Below are 22338 nucleotides of genomic sequence, written 5' to 3' on the forward strand. Positions count from 1 at the left end.
CTAAAAGACATGCAACTGTGTTGCCAGCAAAGGTTTTGGCAACGGAATTTATACACAGAGAGGCTTATCTGGACTGAACTTAAGAGTTTGAAAAAAAGTTTTAAAAGAGTGGGGTTCAAACTACTATGCGCCTCCAGCAGTTATCGAACCCGAAACCCCCTGATTATCAGCATGCCATCGGGTAGCCCGACTCTTTGCAGGACTGGCATTGTTTTACCATCATCTCTGCTGTTTTGTTACATCATTTGTTATCAAACCACACCAAATTCGAAGACCTTTAACACTCGCTTAGGTCTTGTGTTACAGCAATTAGGCTGTTACACCTCTTTTATATCCCGTCCCAGCTAACCGTGGAGCAAGAACGCGCATAGCCTTAGAAAAGAGAGGGAAATTGAGTGGCCAGGGCGAAGCAGTGCACGCTGCTGGTAGCCGCAGTCGCTTTACCCCACTCGACGCAATTCAGTCTCTCTCACGTCTTCATTGGTGGAGCCGTCTCGCGCCACTACTTGCGCAGAGACTTGTTTCCGTTTGTCTGCTCCACAGTTAGCTGGGACAGAGTATAGTTGCAACTCAGTTGCATAGTTTTGGTGTGTGTGTGTATCCACCTTTAGAATTCCAGCTCTCTCCGGAAAAAAATCCTGCGTACGCTATACCCTATCGCATCTATCTCTGGAGGAAAACCGCGGGGGGGGGAGGGAATCGAGTGGGCAGAGCGAAGCACTACACGCTGCTGGGCAGTTGAAGGCTGGTAACTGCAGTCGCTTCCCCCTCCACGCAATCCCGTTCCCCTCACGTGTTCATTGGTGGAGCCGTCTCGCGTCACTACTTGCGCAGAAACTTGTTTTCGTTCGTCTGCTCCAGAGAAATGGGAACAGAGTGTAGTGTTTGTGAGGGTTTCACCACCTTCATCTTATCACTTTTCATCCCCATCTTCGCGATTAGCCAAAAGTGACAAAAAAATTGATGAACACCGAGTGTCAATACCCACCAGGAGAATGTGTGACACGAAAGCATCCATCGTTCACGCGCCTCAGGAAAACGTCCGCAAGCGTGTAAAATCAGATTAGGAATTCACACGAAATTCCCGCAAAGCCATAAAAATACTGTCACACATCCAAGAACGTGCGGCTCGAAGGGGCAGAGAGAGACATGAGGGAGGGGCGGCGGCGGGGGGGGGGGGTAATCGTCTGAAGGATTGCCGAGTCGAGTTCAAGGCTGCCGTGATGATGGTGCGGAAGGAAGGAGAGCGTGAACAAGAATGCGTGGTTTCACTTTTCCCCCGATTCAGACGACTTTGTACGGAGAAAATGCATGCCCCGTTTTTTACTCCAGCTTCTTGTCGTCCTGATAATACGTTATGGCTCCGTGCGGTTGAAGAGTTTCCATCTTATTCGCCGATTTCTCTCAGCAGCGGTGGAGGAGGAAAGTCAGTTTAAAGGATCTGTTAAGAAGGGTGTCTCGGGTTCGATCTCCAGTGACAGCCTGCAGTTACCACGGTTCAACGGACATCACTGTTTACGCTGTTGTCACGCTCCATGTACATCTGTACTCCGTTGAATAAAAATCTGTATAAAATCGTTTTCGCAATGTAAATTAACAATGTTAATGGATTTTCAAAACAGATACAAAGAGCTTCAAAACAGCACCAATATTGTTTTTGTAGGACTAACAAATATTAAGGAAAAAGTTGTTTCGTAAAATTGATAAGAACGGATTTTTGACAAATTTTAAAAATCTGAAAAATAATAATTGTATTGAAAGCCTTTCTGCCGGCACCGTACAAAAATTTCATCACGATCGCACCATGCAGATGTGGCCACAGGTTTTTTTCTTTTTATTTATTTAATTGGAGTCCAAACTCGATTGTTCATAATCGTTAATCCGACAATAGGACAATTGCGACTACGGACAATGCGTTGAGGCACGATTGCCTCGTCTGCTTTCTTTTGTTTTCAACTCTTGCGCAAAACAAAAGTGAATGAATATGCTGATGGACAATTTTGGCACACGCACAGTAGTAATGGCAGCACTATGTTCCTACGCGTCAGCAAAAATTTGATGCGCCTGGTGTTAAGTTACATCCGGTTGTAGCGGGCCACGAGTGATTTTATTGTTGAGTCAGCAGAACGTGTCTGATCACGTTGAAGACATCGGAAGCGGTGGGGGGAGGGGGGTCAATGGGTTTGTCACGTTGTTTCTTGATGTATGCTAACTTAACACGTGCGTATGTTTGTGTGTGTGTGGAGGAAATGCGCGCGCAACCATTGCGTATGATTCAAAGACATGAAGAAATGATTTAAAGATGGCGCCGAAGGTGCTTTACCCCCGAAAGTTTAGCGGCTAAGGTTATTGCTCTGTAAAACAAGAGGCGTCGAGGGTTCGATTCCTGGTAGAGTCAATATTGATTGGTTGATAGATTGAGTTAGTTTTTTTAAGTCCGTTTTATGCACGGCAAAACTAATCAGGATTGGAGCTACAGTTGAAAAGTGGTGATTCGGACCACTATGTGCCTCCACCGAGTATCGAACCTGGGACCCGTTGATTACAAGGCGACGATGTCAATATTGAATGGTCTCGATCAGCCTGTGTGTAAATAAAGGCAACAAAATGGTTGAGTTCGAAAATCGAGTTGGGTTAGTGGTTAATGTTGTCACCTGGCAATGAAGAGGTCGCGGGTTCGATTCTCTAGGTAGTTAAATTAGGCCAATTGTTTAGTCCCGCCATTATAGGTCCCGATTAGTCCATCTGTGCATAAATAGTATTTGAATAAAATCAAAATGGTGGCCGCGTTTTGTGTTTAGCGGCGGCGGCGACCGGGGTGCGGGGCGGCGCGGGGCGGCGCGGGGCGGGGGCGGCGCGGGGCGGCGCGGCGCGGGGGGTGTTTTTATTCCGCGAGATGTTTTAACCAAGTGGTTGAGGGTTCGATTCCCAATGTTGGTGAAAATTGGATATTCAATTGTATTTGTTTAAAAGTTCCGATTAGCTTTTTGTGCACAAAGAGAAAATGAACTAATTGGAAATAGGATGTTTATGCTGTAATGAAAAGGTCCCCGGGTTCGATTCACAATGTCAAATTGGCAGATAATGATGTTGTTTAAAAAAAAAAAAAAAGAAGTGTGTTGAGTCCCCATTAGTATTTAGGCAGGAACAGATATTAAAAATCAAAACAAAATGCCTTTTGATTACAACGCAAAGACTTTACCGCTAATGTATAAAGATAAATTAGAATCTGTTGTTTTGCCGTGTGGGGCCCCAGTACCGATTAGCTTAAATGCATAAAGAGTAGGTAAAATAACCAAGATGGCCGTCACTATTGTTTTGTGATCAAAGAGGAGTCACAGGTTCGATTCAATCAAAGGAGGCAAGATTCTATGTTTCAATTCCATGTAAAAGTCTAAAGTTATGTTTCGATTAACCTCAATGCATAAAGAGGAATTAAACAAAAACAAGCAAGATGGCGACAGATGTGATAAAAGAAAAAATGAATTAGTTTTTTATAGTGACAAGAAAAAATAGCGAATCATTGTTAGAAATAGAATGAAAATAAAGATACTTGCCTTTGCGTGTCCAGCGCTGTGCAGAAAAGCTCTCATGCTTTATCTCCGACAAGTCCACAATACACATTTTTTTATTGTATAGTTAATTATTAATGTTGTTATTAACACAGATTCTTACCAGTGTGAAGAAAAGCTCTCATGCTTTATCTCCGACAAATCCACAATACACACTTTTTCATTATATAGTTAATTATTAATGTTATTAACACCGAGTTTTACCAGTGTGAAGAAAAGCTCTCATGCTTTATCTTCGACAAGTCCACAATACACACTTTTTCATTATATAGTTAATTATTAATGTTGTTATTAACGATTGTTACCAGTAAAAATATAAACCATGAGGATTTTTAAAGGGGTGATAAGTGAAAAAAAGCCAAGACATATATTTTATCCCTGTTTATTACCAATATTTACAAAATTCAAAAGAGCCGCGCACACACACACACACACACATACATATGTAAAATGTTTATATTGTGTCACCAGTTTATCAGCATGTTATTTAACAAGTTTTTATTCTTCAAGTTTGTTCACTCACCCACATAAGGAATTGTGTCACTATCATATCCATTTTCTGCTGCAACCACTGAATTAAAATGTTTCACTATTTTTTCCACAAGCATGTTCTCGCAAAAAACAAACACTTCTTTGGAAAGTCTTTTTCCGTCGATGTTTTGTATAGACAAAGGCTCAGGTTTTGTACATCCATGTAGATGGGAAAGCACAAACTTCTCCTTATTACATGCATGGACAGGGGAAATATCTGTGCAACCGAAACATTGTTCGCGAAGGTCGAGAATGCAAGATTCCACACAGTTTCCAAAATATGATTTCAGATACGGCGACACTGTTTCACACATAACTTTCGCATGCTCGATGCACACAAATATCTTCATAAAGTTCCGCCACGAACTTTCTGCGATGAACACTATCTCCAGGGAACCGTAAGCTGGTTTCTTCCTTATAATGATCTGACGGCGATTGTACAGTGTGGTTATCAGCAATTCATGTTGCTCACTTAGTGGGTAGGAAACACGAGGCTGCTCACCTGGAATAGCGATGTAATTGTCGATTACTGGAAACAATTCCTGAAGAGCGTGCCACTCCTGCAACTGTAGTTCAACACCGGCCGCCCCGCTTCTGTGTAGCCTGACCACAGGTTGGAAATCCAGATGAGAGGAAAGTCCGATTGAGATAACTTTTGTTTTCGAAGCATTCAAATAGTAGACGTGATCAAATAATAGCGACTGGCGTATAAGACTAGTTACTTGTTTTTGTTCTTCAGGTAAATGCTGATCGCTCTCTTTCTGAAGAACCCCCTTGAAATTAGTGTACGGTTGAAATCTTTTTTTCAGCGGCATCGAAATAGAGGATTCCATGACTAAGAACTGCGAGATACTGCATGTCGCAGCGTGCAGGTATACATTTGAAGAAATGCGTGGGTGTGTTTTTGAGACGCATGCGCGCGTAGCAAACCAAGCATGTGCTGGACAAAAAAGGTGGAGGGGGCGGGGCATTACAAAGATCAATGGTGAGAGAAAAATCAGCAGAATATCATAAACGTCATATTGAGAAAATATTGGATAACAAATATTAATTAATTTAATTAAAACATCAACCGCATTGTCGATCTGAAATTAGGTTTATAGACAGGGGGCAAAATGGAAAATATCGACGATGTTCTAGTATTGGATTGTTTCTGTATTTCCATCGGTATAATCCTCCACCACATTTGAAGCATACTGTTTTATCCTCTTTTTGAATGTAAAATAATCCTGCTTCGGACAGAGCTTCTACAAACGGGAATTCTTTTGATTGCCAGTTTCTGAATGAGGACAATCTAGCATTGAAAGATCCCATCTCTGGATATTGCGTCATTGTTCTGTAAAGACACAAAACAAGATAAATATTATAAGTAAGCTGTTGTAAACTGTAATGCTACAAAATTATTAATATACTATTAGGACTATATGTAACTTGTATAAAATTTCAAACAGTATTTACTGTCAATATTTTCTAGTATACGTACCGAGTATTATAAATTTAATTTACGAGTCAGCAAATAAGTTGATATAATATTGTCGTTTTTTATCGGTACTGGGAATAAAATTTGAAATTTATGCATGGGTTTACCAGAGGCTCTATGGAATAAATACAGAAAACAGTAATGCCCACAGTACACAGACCCGTAACTTTGTATCTGATGAGTGTTGTACGTATAGAATTTAGAGTTATTTTCCAAAAATCGCAAATGGTTATGCACATGTGGAGGTTTTCCGTAACTATCAAAAAATTCCCCCCGGGAGTTACTGTCTATGTAAATTGCTACCCAGTGCTTCCCGGGGCTATCTTTGGGATCTGTATTTACAATCAACGCTGCTGGTAGTTCCACATGTACAGGTAATTCATTAGCTGCGAAAACACCAACATGATGATTGTCAAAGGCTCTATTTGATATTAACCCGTGAAGCAAATTTAAAGTCGACAGCATTGCTGGACACTAAATAGTAATATTGTGCAACTCACCTTTTTATACTTCAAAGTAGACGGTACACGTCACAGTAGATTCCAGAACCAATTTGATCTGGGTCACCAAGCTGTTTATCGTTGTTGAAACAATGGAGAGCTATCTAACACAACGCAGATGCTCGGAATATGTAGGCGGGGTTTACAAACGCGCATGCGTACAATGCTATCTGGCATTTGATGTGCTGTTGTAAAATGAATTTTGTACTATAAGAAAATTGTCTGTATGTGTGTGTGTGTATATATATATATATATATATACAGACACACACGCATATTTATTTATTGATGAAGTGTGTGTATATATATATATATATATATATATATATATATATATATATATATATATATAATACAATACAATATAATCTATATATATGTAATTTGAAGATACAACATATCAGTAAAATCTAACAACTAGCAAAATATTCATAACATTCGACTTTTATATTATATGTAATTTAAAACATTCTTCACAGTTTGAGAAATGGAGTGCTTGTGGAAACACCCGTTCTCTGCAATATTGGCTGGTCCATCAGGATGTGGAAAGACATATTTTGTGAAGCATTTTCTCCAGTGTTTACCCCAAATGGTAAATGTAAAATTCAACAATATTTTGGTGTGCTACGGGGAATGGCAATCTGCATACAATGATTTCCCTGGTTTTGTACAATTTCGGGAAGGAATGCCTAATATTGACCAATTTATGCCAAATTCTGGACCTCATCTTATTATTATCGATGATCAGATGAGGGAATGCGATCAAAGAGTCACAGATTTATTTACAAAAGGGTGTCATCATCGTGATATTAGTCTTTTATTTATCACTCAAAATCTATTCCATCAGGGAAAAGGGAATAGGGATATATCTTTAAATAGTCATTATATTGTATGCTTCAAAAATCCAAGAGACAGAGCCCAAATTAATTATTTATCTAGACAAGTATACCCGGAGAATCCAAATTTTATAAAAGATGCATATTACAATGCCACCGCTGAACCCCATGGATATTTGCTGTTTGATCTGAAGCAGAACACTCCGGAAGAAGTACTTTTTCGGTCGCGGATATTTCCCGACGATGATATCAATTATGTATATATTCCTACAAAAAAAGCAAGCATAATCACTAGTCGTTTATTCTGTCATCATGGCTCCAAGAGTGAAACACGCTAAAGTGCTCCAAGTTTTGTCGGATGCTAAACCAGCTCTTCGCACAGCTATATTACAAGCTGCTGATTCTTCCTTAGTTAATTCAATCTGTGAGTGTTGTTACAATGTTCTAAAAGGGAATGTTCCTCTTTCAACACCTCAGAAAACAAGATTGAGCCGGTACAAGAAGGTGATACGTAATCTGTCTGCCAAAGGACACTCTACAAAGCAGAAGAAACAGATACTAGTGCAACACGGAGGATTTCTACCTGCGTTATTAGCCCCTTTAATAGGAGGTGTGTTATCAAGTTTATTTAAGTGAAAAAAAATCTGAACATGGAGCATGCCAAAAAAATGGTTATAATACCTCAAGAATTTATGGATAACATGAGACATCCTGTTATGTCTGCACCGTCTACATCCTTATCGCAATTGGATCAGGATATGCAAGTAATTTTGAATCTCAAAGGTCTTTCGGATGATGAAAAATGGAATCGTTACAGTATTGTGCTCCAAAAATTTCTGTCTATTACTCGAAAACAAAGAGAACCTGTGTCGCTACCGATTACAGAATCTACTGAGAAGTTGACTGATATGAAAGAAGAAATTCTAGCTGCTACACCTAGCATGTATCGTAGAAAAGCCGAACTGTTGTATGAACGTCTTTTACATAATAGTAATATTGATTGGGATAAATATGGGGCAGTTTTTATTAACAATAATAAAATTGAAGGCTCAAATATTGTCGATCTAGTATCGGATATAATTCGACCACGAAAAACAAGCAATCCTGTTGGGTGGCAACTATTCAATAGAGCTCTGGCGTTATCTAATATCCCTCAAGAATATATTGGAAACCCCCGGAGACAGGAGTTTATTCAACAGATTGTTTTTGGCAACCCCGGACGCCATGTTCCGCTGTCCGGAGCTAACCAAGAAGAGGCACAAGAATTAACAGAAGCAGAAGAAGAAGAAGAAGAAAAGGAACCAATTTCTTTTGTATCATCATTTCCAGGGCACAAACGTAAACGTACTGTTCCAGTTTGGTCAAGATACAAACCATGAGCGAAAAAATATTAGAGAATATCTGGTACAATCCATCTCATCCAGCATCCTATTCTACAGCTTCAACACTATGGAAAGCTGTAAAAAAATCCATACCATTGTCAACAATCAAACATTGGTTGACAAAGCAAACTGCATACACTTTGCATAGACCTGTAAAGCGTCGATTTCCGAGAAACTTTTATTTTGTGCATAATATCGATGACCAATGGCAGGCTGACTTGAATGACATGCAGAGTTTGCGGAATCACAACAAAGGGTACAGATATATACTCACAGTTATCGATATTTTTAGCAGGCATGCTTGGGCTGTCCCTGTAAAAAATAAAACTGGTGTATGTATAAAAAAGGCTTTCCAGCAAATTTTCAAACAAAGCAAAAGAAAACCTTTGCAATTACAAACTGACAAAGGCCGTGAGTTTACCAACAGTATTGTGCAGGAATATCTCAAAAAACAAAATGTAATTTATTTTACAACAAAAAATCCTGATATTAAAGCTAGTATTGTTGAAAGATTCAACAGAACTTTAAAGGAACGCATGTGGAAGTATTTTACTAAGCAAAGAACCAGCTGTTATGTTAATGTACTCCCAAAGCTTTTGAAAGCTTATAATCATAAAATTCACTCGAGTATTAAAATGGCACCAGCAGATGTTACTCCTGAGAAGGTTTTGAAAGTATGACACAATATGTATGACAAAAAACTCAAATCTGATTCATCTCCACTATTGTCATTGAAGATGCCATTCAAAATAGGAGATACAGTGAGAATAACAAAAACCAAAAAACGCTTTGACAAAGTTTACATGGAAAATTGGACAAGAGAAATATTTGTGGTGGAACGTATTTTGAAAAGAAATCCTCAAGTGTATGAATTAAAAGATCTACAAGGACATAAAATCGATGGAACATTTTATACGGAAGAGTTGCAATTGGTCCGCTTACCGGATATGCATGAAATTGATAAAATCCTTGCGACCAAAGGTAAAGGAGCCAGTAAAAAGTTGTTAGTTCATTGGAAAGGTTACTCCAGATTATTTGACAGTTGGATTAGCGCATCGTTTTTGGAGTCAAAAAGAGAGAGAGAGAGGCATAATTTTTTGTAGGTATTCTCATCAGTGGTACAAATAACCTTCATAACACATCATGAGAAAAGCAAACGCTTTCTACCTTACTTTGCCTAGTAACAGTTCCATGAAATATTTCCCAAGTAATACTCTAACTAATTACACCACAAAGCTTCAGAACCGTGTGGAGTTGGACACCAACAAATGGGAGATGGCATTGGTAGAAGTGCATTATCCTTATTCAATACTAAACATTACAAGATTTAACAACTATATTCAATATAAATCTATGGATGATGTCAAATGGAACGAACTTCGAATATCCGAAGGCTATTACGCATCTATAAACAGCATTGTTGCAGAAATCAATAAATATTCTGAAACATTAAATTTTAGTCTCCGAAATCATCCTGCGTACAAACATGTGACTGTTGATATATCTACCAAGCAGAGAAACATAAATGTACGATTGTCACCTCAACTGGCTCGGATATTAGGTTTTAAACCGACCGATGATCTATCAGAAGTAAAAATTGGACGCTCGCCTCCAAATGTTGTGAGAGAAATTCCTTCCCAGATGTATATTTACACTGATATTGCGGAATCACATATGGTGGGAGATGCTGTCGCCCCTCTATTACGTATTATAAACATTAATCCTATGGAACATACTTTTGGAAGTGATGGTGTGCAAATTTTCGATTCACCACATTACATTCCAGTGCAGAAACATAATTTCGAACAAATAGAAATTGACTTAAGGGATAGCACTGGTGCACACATCCCATTCTCCTTCGGACTAGTGTGTTTGAAACTTCATTTTAGACGTTGTGGTGAAAAGCTCTGATTATGAATGACCCATATTTTCAATACTACCATCAACAAGCTGGATCTGGTGTGGGTAACATATATTACGGTGCTGCCTATCAAAAAGGACATGGCATTGGAAGTTTTCTTGGAGGACTTTTTCGGTCAGCTTTGCCTCTTATCAAGAAAGGAGCGAAAGCTGTAGGGAAAGAAATGTTAAAAACAGGGGTAAATGTGTTAGGTGATGTTGTAGACAAAACACCCCTAAAACAGTCACTACAATCCAGAATTTCGGATGCCAGATCAAATCTTAAAAGAAAAGCTGAAACAAAGCTAAAGGAAATGATTGGTTCAGGTTATCAGGGGCATAAACATTTCAAAAGGAATCACTCTGCTTCGGGACAGCGAACTGGAAGGATCGCTCAGAGAAAGAAGAGATCCAGTGCCAATACAAACACCAAGAAAACAACCAAGCGCAACCGTAAAAAAATTCAAATAACATCAGATATTTTTGATTAGATATGGCGCTAATTAGGGAGAAATCATGTGAGTGTTTTAAAAGTGAATTGGATATTTTCTCGGTAAAACCTACTCAGACAAGCATCTTAGAACACCACACCATCGGATACAAACCTGTTAGTTCTCTGGCAGATAATGCCCCCACCGAGTTTGTAATACCTGGACATGGTGATGATTATATGGATTTAGCACACACAATGTTGAATATAGATGCCAGAATTGTAAAAGCGAATGGTCAGTTATTGCTACCCACAGATAAAACAATTGGACCTGTCAATGATTTTCTCAATGCAATGTTCAGCGAAGTACAAATCTACTTAAATAACAAACTCATCTCGTTTCCATCTCACATGCACCCATACAGGTCTTATTTTGAAAAAGCACTGAACTATGACATATCTGCAAAATCATCTCATCTCCAAAGTGCATTGTGGTACAAAGATACAGCAGGCGCTTTTGATAACGTTTCGGAAGACAACAAAGGCTTTACAAAACGTAACCAACTAACAAAACAGAGTAAAACATTTGATATGTTTGGTTACTTGCATTCTGATATTTTCAATCAAGAGAAATTTTTGATCAATGGAGTGGAAATGCGAATAAAACTGATTCCTTCGAAAAACACTTTCTGCTTGATGGGATTAGATGACAGTGAAGGCAAAGTGGAAATTCTGGATGCTACACTATATGTGAGAAAAGTATCGGTCAGTTCATCCATCAAACTTAGTCACAATCGCATATTGCAAAAACATACAGCAAAATACCCTCTAACAAGAGTACAACTTAAAGCTGTAACTATTCCAAAAGATATTGTTTCAAAAACAATTGACAATGTGATACTTGGACGTCTTCCGAAACGATTAGTTGTGGGGTTTGTTACCAACGATGCATTCAACGGCACTCTGTCTACAAACCCATTCAATTTTCAACATTTCAATTACAACTTCTTTACTTTATATGTTGATGGAGTCCAAATTCCCGGCAAACCACTTCAACCAGACTTTGAAAACAACAAGTACATAACAGCATATCACACATTATTCTCTGGAACAGGGATACACTATATGGATGAAGGAAACAATATATCGCGTGAGGAATACCCCCAGGGATACGCATTACTTGTTTTCGATATAACACCAGACGCAGCTGCAAGTGCCATATCCCACTGCAGTCTTCAACGGCAAGGGGCTGTTAGCTTGGAAGTCCACTTCAAATCGGCTTTGGAATCTACTGTGACTTGTGTTATCTACTCTGAATTTGACGCTCTCATGGAAATTAATAATCAAAGAGATATTCATCTGGATTAATTGTATAACAAGGTGAGTTGCACAATATTACTATTTAGTGTCTAGCAATGCTGTCGACTTTAAATTTGCTTCACGGGTTAATATCAAATAGAGCCTTTGACAATCATCATGTTGGTGTTTTCGCAGCTAATGAATTACCTGTACATGTGGAACTACCAGCAGCGTTGATTGTAAATACAGATCCCAAAGATAGCCCCGGGAAGCACTGGGTAGCAATTTACATAGACAGTAACTCCCGGGGGGAATTTTTTTATAGTTACGGAAAACCTCCACATGTGCATAACCATTTGCGATTTTTGGAAAATAACTCTAAATTCTATACGTACAACACTCATCAGATACAAAGTTACGGGTCTGTGTACTGTGGGCATTACTGTTTTCTGTATTTATTCCATAGAGCCTCTGGTAAACCCATGCATAAATTTCAAATTTTATTCCCAGTACCGATAAAAAACGACAATATTATATCAACTTATTTGCTGACTCGTAAATTAAATTTATAATACTCGGTACGTATACTAGAAAATATTGACAGTAAATACTGTTTGAAATTTTATACAAGTTACATATAGTCCTAATAGTATATTAATAATTTTGTAGCGTTACAGTTTACAACAGCTTACTTATAATATTTATCTTGTTTTGTGTCTTTACAGAACAATGACGCAATATCCAGAGATGGGATCTTTCAATGCTAGATTGTCCTCTTTCAGAAACTGGCAATCAAAAGAATTCCCGTTTGTAGAAGCTCTGTCCGAAGCAGGATTATTTTACATTCAAAAAGAGGATAAAACAGTATGCTTGAAATGTGGTGGAGGATTATACCGATGGAAATACAGAAACAATCCAATACTAGAACATCGTCGATATTTTCCATTTTGCCCCCTGTCTATAAACCTAATTTCAGATCGACAATGCGGTTGATGTTTTAATTAAATTAATTAATATTTGTTATCCAATATTTTCTCAATATGACGTTTATGATATTCTGCTGATTTTTCTCTCACCATTGATCTTTGTAATGCCCCGCCCCCTCCACCTTTTTTGTCCAGCACATGCTTGGTTTGCTACGCGCGCATGCGTCTCAAAAACACACCCACGCATTTCTTCAAATGTATACCTGCACGCTGCGACATGCAGTATCTCGCAGTTCTTAGTCATGGAATCCTCTATTTCGATGCCGCTGAAAAAAAGATTTCAACCGTACACTAATTTCAAGGGGGTTCTTCAGAAAGAGAGCGATCAGCATTTACCTGAAGAACAAAAACAAGTAACTAGTCTTATACGCCAGTCGCTATTATTTGATCACGTCTACTATTTGAATGCTTCGAAAACAAAAGTTATCTCAATCGGACTTTCCTCTCATCTGGATTTCCAACCTGTGGTCAGGCTACACAGAAGCGGGGCGGCCGGTGTTGAACTACAGTTGCAGGAGTGGCACGCTCTTCAGGAATTGTTTCCAGTAATCGACAATTACATCGCTATTCCAGGTGAGCAGCCTCGTGTTTCCTACCCACTAAGTGAGCAACATGAATTGCTGATAACCACACTGTACAATCGCCGTCAGATCATTATAAGGAAGAAACCAGCTTACGGTTCCCTGGAGATAGTGTTCATCGCAGAAAGTTCGTGGCGGAACTTTATGAAGATATTTGTGTGCATCGAGCATGCGAAAGTTATGTGTGAAACAGTGTCGCCGTATCTGAAATCATATTTTGGAAACTGTGTGGAATCTTGCATTCTCGACCTTCGCGAACAATGTTTCGGTTGCACAGATATTTCCCCTGTCCATGCATGTAATAAGGAGAAGTTTGTGCTTTCCCATCTACATGGATGTACAAAACCTGAGCCTTTGTCTATACAAAACATCGACGGAAAAAGACTTTCCAAAGAAGTGTTTGTTTTTTGCGAGAACATGCTTGTGGAAAAAATAGTGAAACATTTTAATTCAGTGGTTGCAGCAGAAAATGGATATGATAGTGACACAATTCCTTATGTGGGTGAGTGAACAAACTTGAAGAATAAAAACTTGTTAAATAACATGCTGATAAACTGGTGACACAATATAAACATTTTACATATGTATGTGTGTGTGTGTGTGTGTGCGGCTCTTTTGAATTTTGTAAATATTGGTAATAAACAGGGATAAAATATATGTCTTGGCTTTTTTTCACTTATCACCCCTTTAAAAATCCTCATGGTTTATATTTTTACTGGTAACAATCGTTAATAACAACATTAATAATTAACTATATAATGAAAAAGTGTGTATTGTGGACTTGTCGAAGATAAAGCATGAGAGCTTTTCTTCACACTGGTAAAACTCGGTGTTAATAACAACATTAATAATTAACTATATAATGAAAAAGTGTGTATTGTGGATTTGTCGGAGATAAAGCATGAGAGCTTTTCTTCACACTGGTAAGAATCTGTGTTAATAACAACATTAATAATTAACTATACAATAAAAAAAATGTGTATTGTGGACTTGTCGGAGATAAAGCATGAGAGCTTTTCTGCACAGCGCTGGACACGCAAAGGCAAGTATCTTTATTTTCATTCTATTTCTAACAATGATTCGCTATTTTTTCTTGTCACTATAAAAAACTAATTCATTTTTTCTTTTATCACATCTGTCGCCATCTTGCTTGTTTTTGTTTAATTCCTCTTTATGCATTGAGGTTAATCGAAACATAACTTTAGACTTTTACATGGAATTGAAACATAGAATCTTGCCTCCTTTGATTGAATCGAACCTGTGACTCCTCTTTGATCACAAAACAATAGTGACGGCCATCTTGGTTATTTTACCTACTCTTTATGCATTTAAGCTAATCGGTACTGGGGCCCCACACGGCAAAACAACAGATTCTAATTTATCTTTATACATTAGCGGTAAAGTCTTTGCGTTGTAATCAAAAGGCATTTTGTTTTGATTTTTAATATCTGTTCCTGCCTAAATACTAATGGGGACTCAACACACTTCTTTTTTTTTTTTAAACAACATCATTATCTGCCAATTTGACATTGTGAATCGAACCCGGGGACCTTTTCATTACAGCATAAACATCCTATTTCCAATTAGTTCATTTTCTCTTTGTGCACAAAAAGCTAATCGGAACTTTTAAACAAATACAATTGAATATCCAATTTTCACCAACATTGGGAATCGAACCCTCAACCACTTGGTTAAAACATCTCGCGGAATAAAAAACACCCCCCGCGCCGCGCCCACCGCGCCGCCCCCGCCCCGGTCGCCGCCGCCGCTAAACACAAAACGCGGCCGCCATTTTGATTTTATTCAAATACTATTTATGCACAGATGGACTAATCGGGACCTATAATGGCGGGACTAAACAATTGGCCTAATTTAACTACCTAGAGAATCGAACCCGCGACCTCTTCATTGCCAGGTGACAACATTAACCACTAACCCAACTCGATTTTCGAACTCAACCATTTTGTTGCCTTTATTTACACACAGGCTAATCGAGACCATTCAATATTGACATCGTCGCCTTGTAATCAACGGGTCCCAGGTTCGATACTCGGTGGAGGCACATAGTGGTCCGAATCACCACTTTTCAACTGTAGCTCCAATCCTGATTAGTTTTGCCGTGCATAAAACGGACTTAAAAAAACTAACTCAATCTATCAACCAATCAATATTGACTCTACCAGGAATCGAACCCTCGACGCCTCTTGTTTTACAGAGCAATAACCTTAGCCGCTAAACTTTCGGGGGTAAAGCACCTTCGGCGCCATCTTTAAATCATTTCTTCATGTCTTTGAATCATACGCAATGGTTGCGCGCGCATTTCCTCCACACACACACAAACATACGCACGTGTTAAGTTAGCATACATCAAGAAACAACGTGACAAACCCATTGACCCCCCTCCCCCCACCGCTTCCGATGTCTTCAACGTGATCAGACACGTTCTGCTGACTCAACAATAAAATCACTCGTGGCCCGCTACAACCGGATGTAACTTAACACCAGGCGCATCAAATTTTTGCTGACGCGTAGGAACATAGTGCTGCCATTACTACTCGCACCTTTCAACGCAATTGTGAAGTTTTCATTTTAGAAGTCTGGAAAGAAAATGCAAAAATGGGTAAGCTAACTTTCATGTTGCCACAACAACAACTCAAACATTTCCTGTACGTTATCGTATCGTACCCAAGGTATTGGGTAAGAAGTATATAGTCTTAGCATAGCAGGTATCAGAGAAAGGAATGCTGAATAAGTAATCAGGCAAAGGTAGGGTGATTGACTTGGAAGGCATATGTGGCATGAATGTTGGAATTGTCAGGAGGGGAGATCGGTTGGCGAGAATACGAGAGAGAGTAAGGTCTGCGGATTGTGAGAGAGAAGCAAAGTGGAGAACGATTATTGGACGATGGTGTGTGATTGAATCGATGTCTGACAAGTGACATTTGAGAGGACAACTGCAGGAACAATCTTCATCTATTTGTAAGGCAAGTAATATCCTTTTCTTAACCAATCCATATCGGTTCAGTCATGGAGAGTACAAAAACCCATATCTAACTTAAATTAATTTCTATCGCCATTCCTTTAAATGTAACCTCTTGCATTTATCACATTTAGGCCAAGCGAGTGATAACCATCTGAGAGATGAATGAGAAATAACTACATCACCCTATTCAATCTAGAGGTTCTTGGTTCGATCCCAAACGCAGCATGGGAGTTGCGTTACGTTATTTACTCAATATAAAAGAAAGGTGGTACAATAGAGGAAGTTATAACGGACTGCAGGAGGGAGGGGTGTACTTTACCATTGCGAAACATTACATTTGGCACTAAAATCCTGCAAATTGACTAATAATCAGCCTGTATATTTCTTCTTACTTGCAGGAATTGTTTCAATAAATATCTGACAAGACTCAGTACGAAATCCATAGCACAAATTATTCATTTCTGGCAACCTTACCCACAACGTTCAATGTAAGATAGGCTATGTATCAGAAGAGTAGAATTTCACTTGCATTGCGGAATTAAAATTAAGAATAGAAGAACTCACATTGTTGCATTAGGTAGTGAGAATGAGAAGAGAATTTGAGAGAGATAGAGAGTTGGTGTTTTAAGTCCACTTTATGCACAGTAAGGCTAATCGGGACTGGACCTACAGTTTAAAGTGGGATCCAAACCACTTGTACCTCCCCCGGGTATCGAACCCGGGACCCCTTGATTACAAAGCAAAAGCAATGACGCTACCACTGCGCCATAGGGGAGGCTCCAGGGGGAGAGACAGAGAGAGTCATATTTAACATACCACTTAATACCTTGTAAAAATTGAATTTGTTTGCTAAATGCAGTGGCGCAACAACAGGGGGGCATTGCCCCCAACCTTCGTCGGAAGTCAATTCTAGGGGGGCAAACATTGACGGACAATGGCACTTGCAGGGAGCCACAGAGGAGCAATTGCCCCCCTTGATTTCAAATTCTTTACAAATAAAAATACATTTCGTAAAATTTTCTTGCTCGCTTCTCTCGCATTCTCTGCGTTTCTCAGTCTCGTCAAGTTCAGAGCCGTAGCTAAGGGGCCACGGAAGTCGGCCATGGACGCCGAGCGATCTGAATGAAAAAAATTGTAAAAGGTAGAATGTCTTGGTTCCCCCTGAAATTATTTTGCGCCCTATTAAATCAATATTGTTTTCAGTTGCAAAAATTGGATCTAAAAAATTTCTTGCTCGCAATTTACTTGTTTTCTGTGATGAGTTTAAATAATATGTGTTCTATATATGTATTGAATAAACTTTGAATACGTACGTATACAATTTAGTGTTAGCATGTTGCATATGTATTTTCTTATTTTATGTCGCTCCATGTTGCATGTGTAAAACATATGTTGTACATGAAAGGTATACATGTTATGTACAAAAATAATTATCTTCGGAATGCATTTATAATTCATTTTCTGCCATTCAAAAATACAATTTGTGTTCTTGTTTTCCATTATTAGCTAATGTGAAATTGAACGTGTTGAAAATTTATTTCAAATAGTTTCTGCCAAACAAATGTTTTAACACCGACTTCTACCCCCTTTTTGCGTAATTTATGAGGATAATCACGTCTTTGATACTACTACTACCACTATTAGTAGTAACAATAATAGTAATAATAATAATGTCATTGTTGTTATTATTATTATTGGTACGTTTAGCCTGGTACTTGCCCCGTCCAGACAAAAATTCATGGTTGCGCCTCTGGCTAAATGAGTACTTATCAGGCTTTCTTTATTTATTGGGGGGAGGGGGACGGTAGGACGTGTTGGCCCCTTGCGTCTTTCTGCTTTCTGGCGCTAATGAAATTCTCTCCAAAGGATAAAATGGCGGTAAAAATTCATGCTTAGGATTTGGTAGTGAGTAATTTCATTTATGTAAGGAATGCGCGACCATAAAAAATATAGAAAAAAGGATAAACATTTGTACAGCTCACCGCTCAGGAGATGATCCTCAACATAAGTGCAGTGACGTAGGGACAGGAGACTCCAATATTAGGGTTGGGGGAGTGCACCCTGAGTGAGACGCACACGTGGGCTCGGTGTAACCTGTGCAGCGACGCAAGTCGTTTAGGGTTATCAGACGTCCTCTATTACCCGGCAAAAAAACTCTTTTTTCGGGTCCTAAAAATGGTCCGGGTGGGTTTTTAGGAAAATTTGCAAATATCCTCTTTTCTGGGATTAAGACAGCTGCTTAGGTTCAAGATTAGTAACAAAGTGTTATTTGTAAATAATTGTTAATATTGTTTCCGTTTTCAGTTTCAAAGTAAGGAAATACAACACTCTCGGTTGCAAGCGCAAAGACAAGAAATTTTTCTTCCAAAGAAAAATTGTTGAACTTTAGCGTTGTTGTCGCCGCTCGCCGTGTTGATTTCAAAACATTTGCGACATCTATCGCGGCTCGTGATGAGCAGCAAGTTTCTAACAATAGGTAAGAATATGCGATACACCGCGGCTTATATTGATTTGAGTTTTATGACAGAATTCAGAAATAAACAGTATATTTTAACTGCTGTACTCTTAGTTGTTAGATGGTAGTGTCCCTGTAGATCAGGGATCTGAACTATTCGAAACTCAAATGTGTTTTTAGTAACGACTTACCAGAACGGTTTCCTGACTTTAGGCCTCGAAGAAACAACTCCGAGGCAGAATGTCAATTAATGTTATTATTTTGAAGTAAGAGACCAAGTTTCACAACCGTGTAATATTAGCGGCATAGTGAATAAATATTAAAATATTCAGACATTTGCCTATAATGAGCCCTATTATTAGTTATACGGAAACGGTGTGAAATTGTTTTACAGGGGTGTGTGATCTATAAGCTCACCAAAACACCAGTAAGCAAAAAACGTGTGTTCAAAGTGTTGCATATAAAGTTCGTCATATGTTAACCCTAAAGTCGTTGCCATATATTATTTTTAAAATTCCTTGAAATACAGTCTAATAATATACAGGATAAGCAATACAAAAGTATTCTGGACACTGAAAGAAAAAAAGCAGCAACCTGTTGCCGCAGACACACGCTTTGTGTGATTGACTTAAATCAACTCATATGCACTTCCAAAAGGGCACTAGACCGCAGCGGAAGACTTTCTACTCCTAAACTCCCTTTACCCCCGCACCCCCATCTCCCCTCGTTTGGGGATCTTCTCGTGAGCTGACTGCTGTCCTTTTTCCCTAATCTAAGAGCACGTGTTCATTATAACTCACCCACTATAGTAGTCCTTCGGTTCTCCCTTCACACGCGAATCTGAAAAAGACGAGAAGACCACTTGTAAGCACAGTAGCTACTTCGTAACACTTTGTTCTCATTTGGTGAAAAACGTGCCTACTGTTTCTTTCCCTCAGTAACTCAATACACTAATATATCGTCGATGTTTTCACGAACTGGCGAATATGTCAATTCCCCTGCATCACGAACCGGCGAATGTGCAAAATTTGACATTTTGAGTTTTTGACGCTGTATATGTTGGAACAACTTGTACTTTGCTCTCACAAAGTTTCAAGTTTCTATTAAATATTGCTTAGGAGATAAAGATGGACAACGTTTTGACGAATATGAAAACTAGTATTGTGATAATTTCACGAACCGACGAATATGAAATTCGCCGCTTCGTGGAGAAAAACATGATATCATTTTACAATCCATTCAGAATGTGTCAGTTCGACTACATTTTGCCTAAGAGATGCCGTTGTAATAAAACGTTTTATATTTCATTTTTTCATAAGAAATATAACCCATTTGTAAGATATCAGAAAACATGTAAGGCACAGTTGTTTGTGTTTCTATTGGAACAGTGTACAGTCTACATTTTGAAACTTTCAGTGAAATTGGCAATCATCTGGTTTACTTCTCGCAACTAAATTATTTCGAATGGTTTATAAAAGAAATGCCATATTTCTTTGATATTGTTTTGAAGAATAGCCTTCTAGCGGTGTGGTTCGTTGTGTAATTATTCAGAAGATATTAATAAGGACGTGCTTGTGAAGTGGACTGATGGCAGTACTAACATCGTCAGAAGCCAAGAACACTTACACTCCCCCATGGAATGAAGAAGTTGCAATATGGAGCGAAAGTAAAAATGTGGTGGGATCCTGAGAAAATTTATTATGAAGGTGTTGTGATCGGGATGGAAGACGATTCTGAAAGTGATGATACAGGTGATGAACTTCCTCTGTCAGTGCCAAAGAAGAGCTCAGGTGGTGTGATCAAAGACTCGAGTGCAGTAGTTAGTGACGTTGACAGTTCTTCAGAAACGTTAGCGGATGATGAGGACAAGGATCCTGATTTTCTTATATCTTCCAGTGATAAAGAATCGTCCGTACATTCCTCACCGAGGAATGTTCACGCTGTATTGTGAAGAAGAAACATTTGCTGCATGTAACGTGTCAGGATTTGGTTTGTTACAATCACTTCATATTGGATTGCGCCGAGCACAACAGACGTGTTAGTGTACAAGAGAACAACAACCCTCCGGGATCAAGCCACACAGATTTTAAAGTAGATGGTTCTCAAAAGGAGGATGTTACTCCAGTACAGCGAAGGGTTTCCGAAAAGGTAAAAGTAAGAAAAAATGTAAAATTTCTTTCTCCAAAAAAGATCTTTGTGGTTTGTGTAAGACGTACAACTCATTGAAATCAGCTAATTGTTTATCTAATCATTCTGACTTGATTAAAAAATATAACAGGCACGTACAGGAAAAACAGAAGGTGAAGGAAATTAAAGGTGCAAATTAAAAATCCACAGGAGTTCGTGGCTGCTTGCTTTGACATGGAGCAAGTCATAAATCTACCACAGAGCAAACGAACTGAACTGCATTACAAAAGAAAAATATCAGCCTACAATTTTACAATTTATGAATTAGCTAGTAAAAGCGGTCATTGCTACGTTTGGTACGAAGGATTAGCGAAAAGAGGTCCGAAGTTTCTGCTCATGAAAGATGAACAAGGTGTAAAACAGGTAGCGTTCTTCGCCGATGGATGTGCATCTCAGAACAAAAACAGTATCCTGCCTTCTATGTTCGTTTATGTTTTTAAACAATGAAGCACAAAACATCAACAACATACATGTTTTCTTCTTCGAAACGAGTCACGGACAAAGTGAAGGTGATGCTATTTACAGTACAATTGAAAACGCACTTCAACGAAGTGAAGATATCTTTATCCCTGCCCAACTCATCCCGGTAATCAGGATGGCAAGAAAGAAACAACCATATGCTGCTGTTCATGAGTTGCATACTAAAGACGTCTTAGATTGGAAACAATATTCGCAGTACCTGCGTATCCTAAAAGTTAGAACAACAAATGAGGGTCAACCCGTGGACTGGACAAAAGTCATGCAAATTCAAGTGCGCAAGGGTTGTCCCAATATATATATAAAAACATCGCATAACCTAAACACACACTCAAGTATATCACTTCCTAATCCACGCAGTGCTAAAGAGGACAATTTACCACCAAGGGCTTTTACTTCAAAGCCAAAACTGTCTGTGAAAAAATACCAGGACTTGCTGTCATTATGTCAAGGAGAAATATCAGTAATTTCTCATCCTGATTATAAAGACTTTTATGTCAGATTACCTCACTAATTGTACAACCATTTTGCGTCTATTAACTTTGTATTTGATAACAGACTAGTGTTGGTCAATGTATTACTATTTTGTTCCTTACATTTTATTTCCTGAATTTTATTATTCTTGAAATTTATTTGCGGGCACGTCTAGTATTGTGTGAATTTCTCTGTTTCTCACTGTTACGTATTAAACTGTTATGGTGTATGTTATGGTTAGTGTATTAAGGATTTGCCTAATATTT

At 38.7% G+C, this 22338-nt stretch overlaps 1 protein-coding gene across 1 annotated transcript in view; it reads right to left on the minus strand.

The window, feature by feature from the left end:
- Positions 1–19766, minus strand: part of LOC145988309 (uncharacterized) — a 264996-nt gene extending 245230 nt beyond the window's left edge. The window contains exon 1 of the mRNA XM_083123173.1: positions 19735–19766. The gene's annotated coding sequence lies outside the window, so the exon portion shown is untranslated. The remainder of the gene's footprint in view (positions 1–19734) is intronic.
- Positions 19767–22338: the final 2572 nt, after the last annotated feature.

The sequence above is a fragment of the Lepisma saccharinum genome, chromosome 5 (genome assembly GCF_977018435.1).
Source record: "Lepisma saccharinum chromosome 5, izLepSacc3.1, whole genome shotgun sequence".
Taxonomy (NCBI): Eukaryota; Metazoa; Arthropoda; class Insecta; order Zygentoma; family Lepismatidae; genus Lepisma; species Lepisma saccharinum.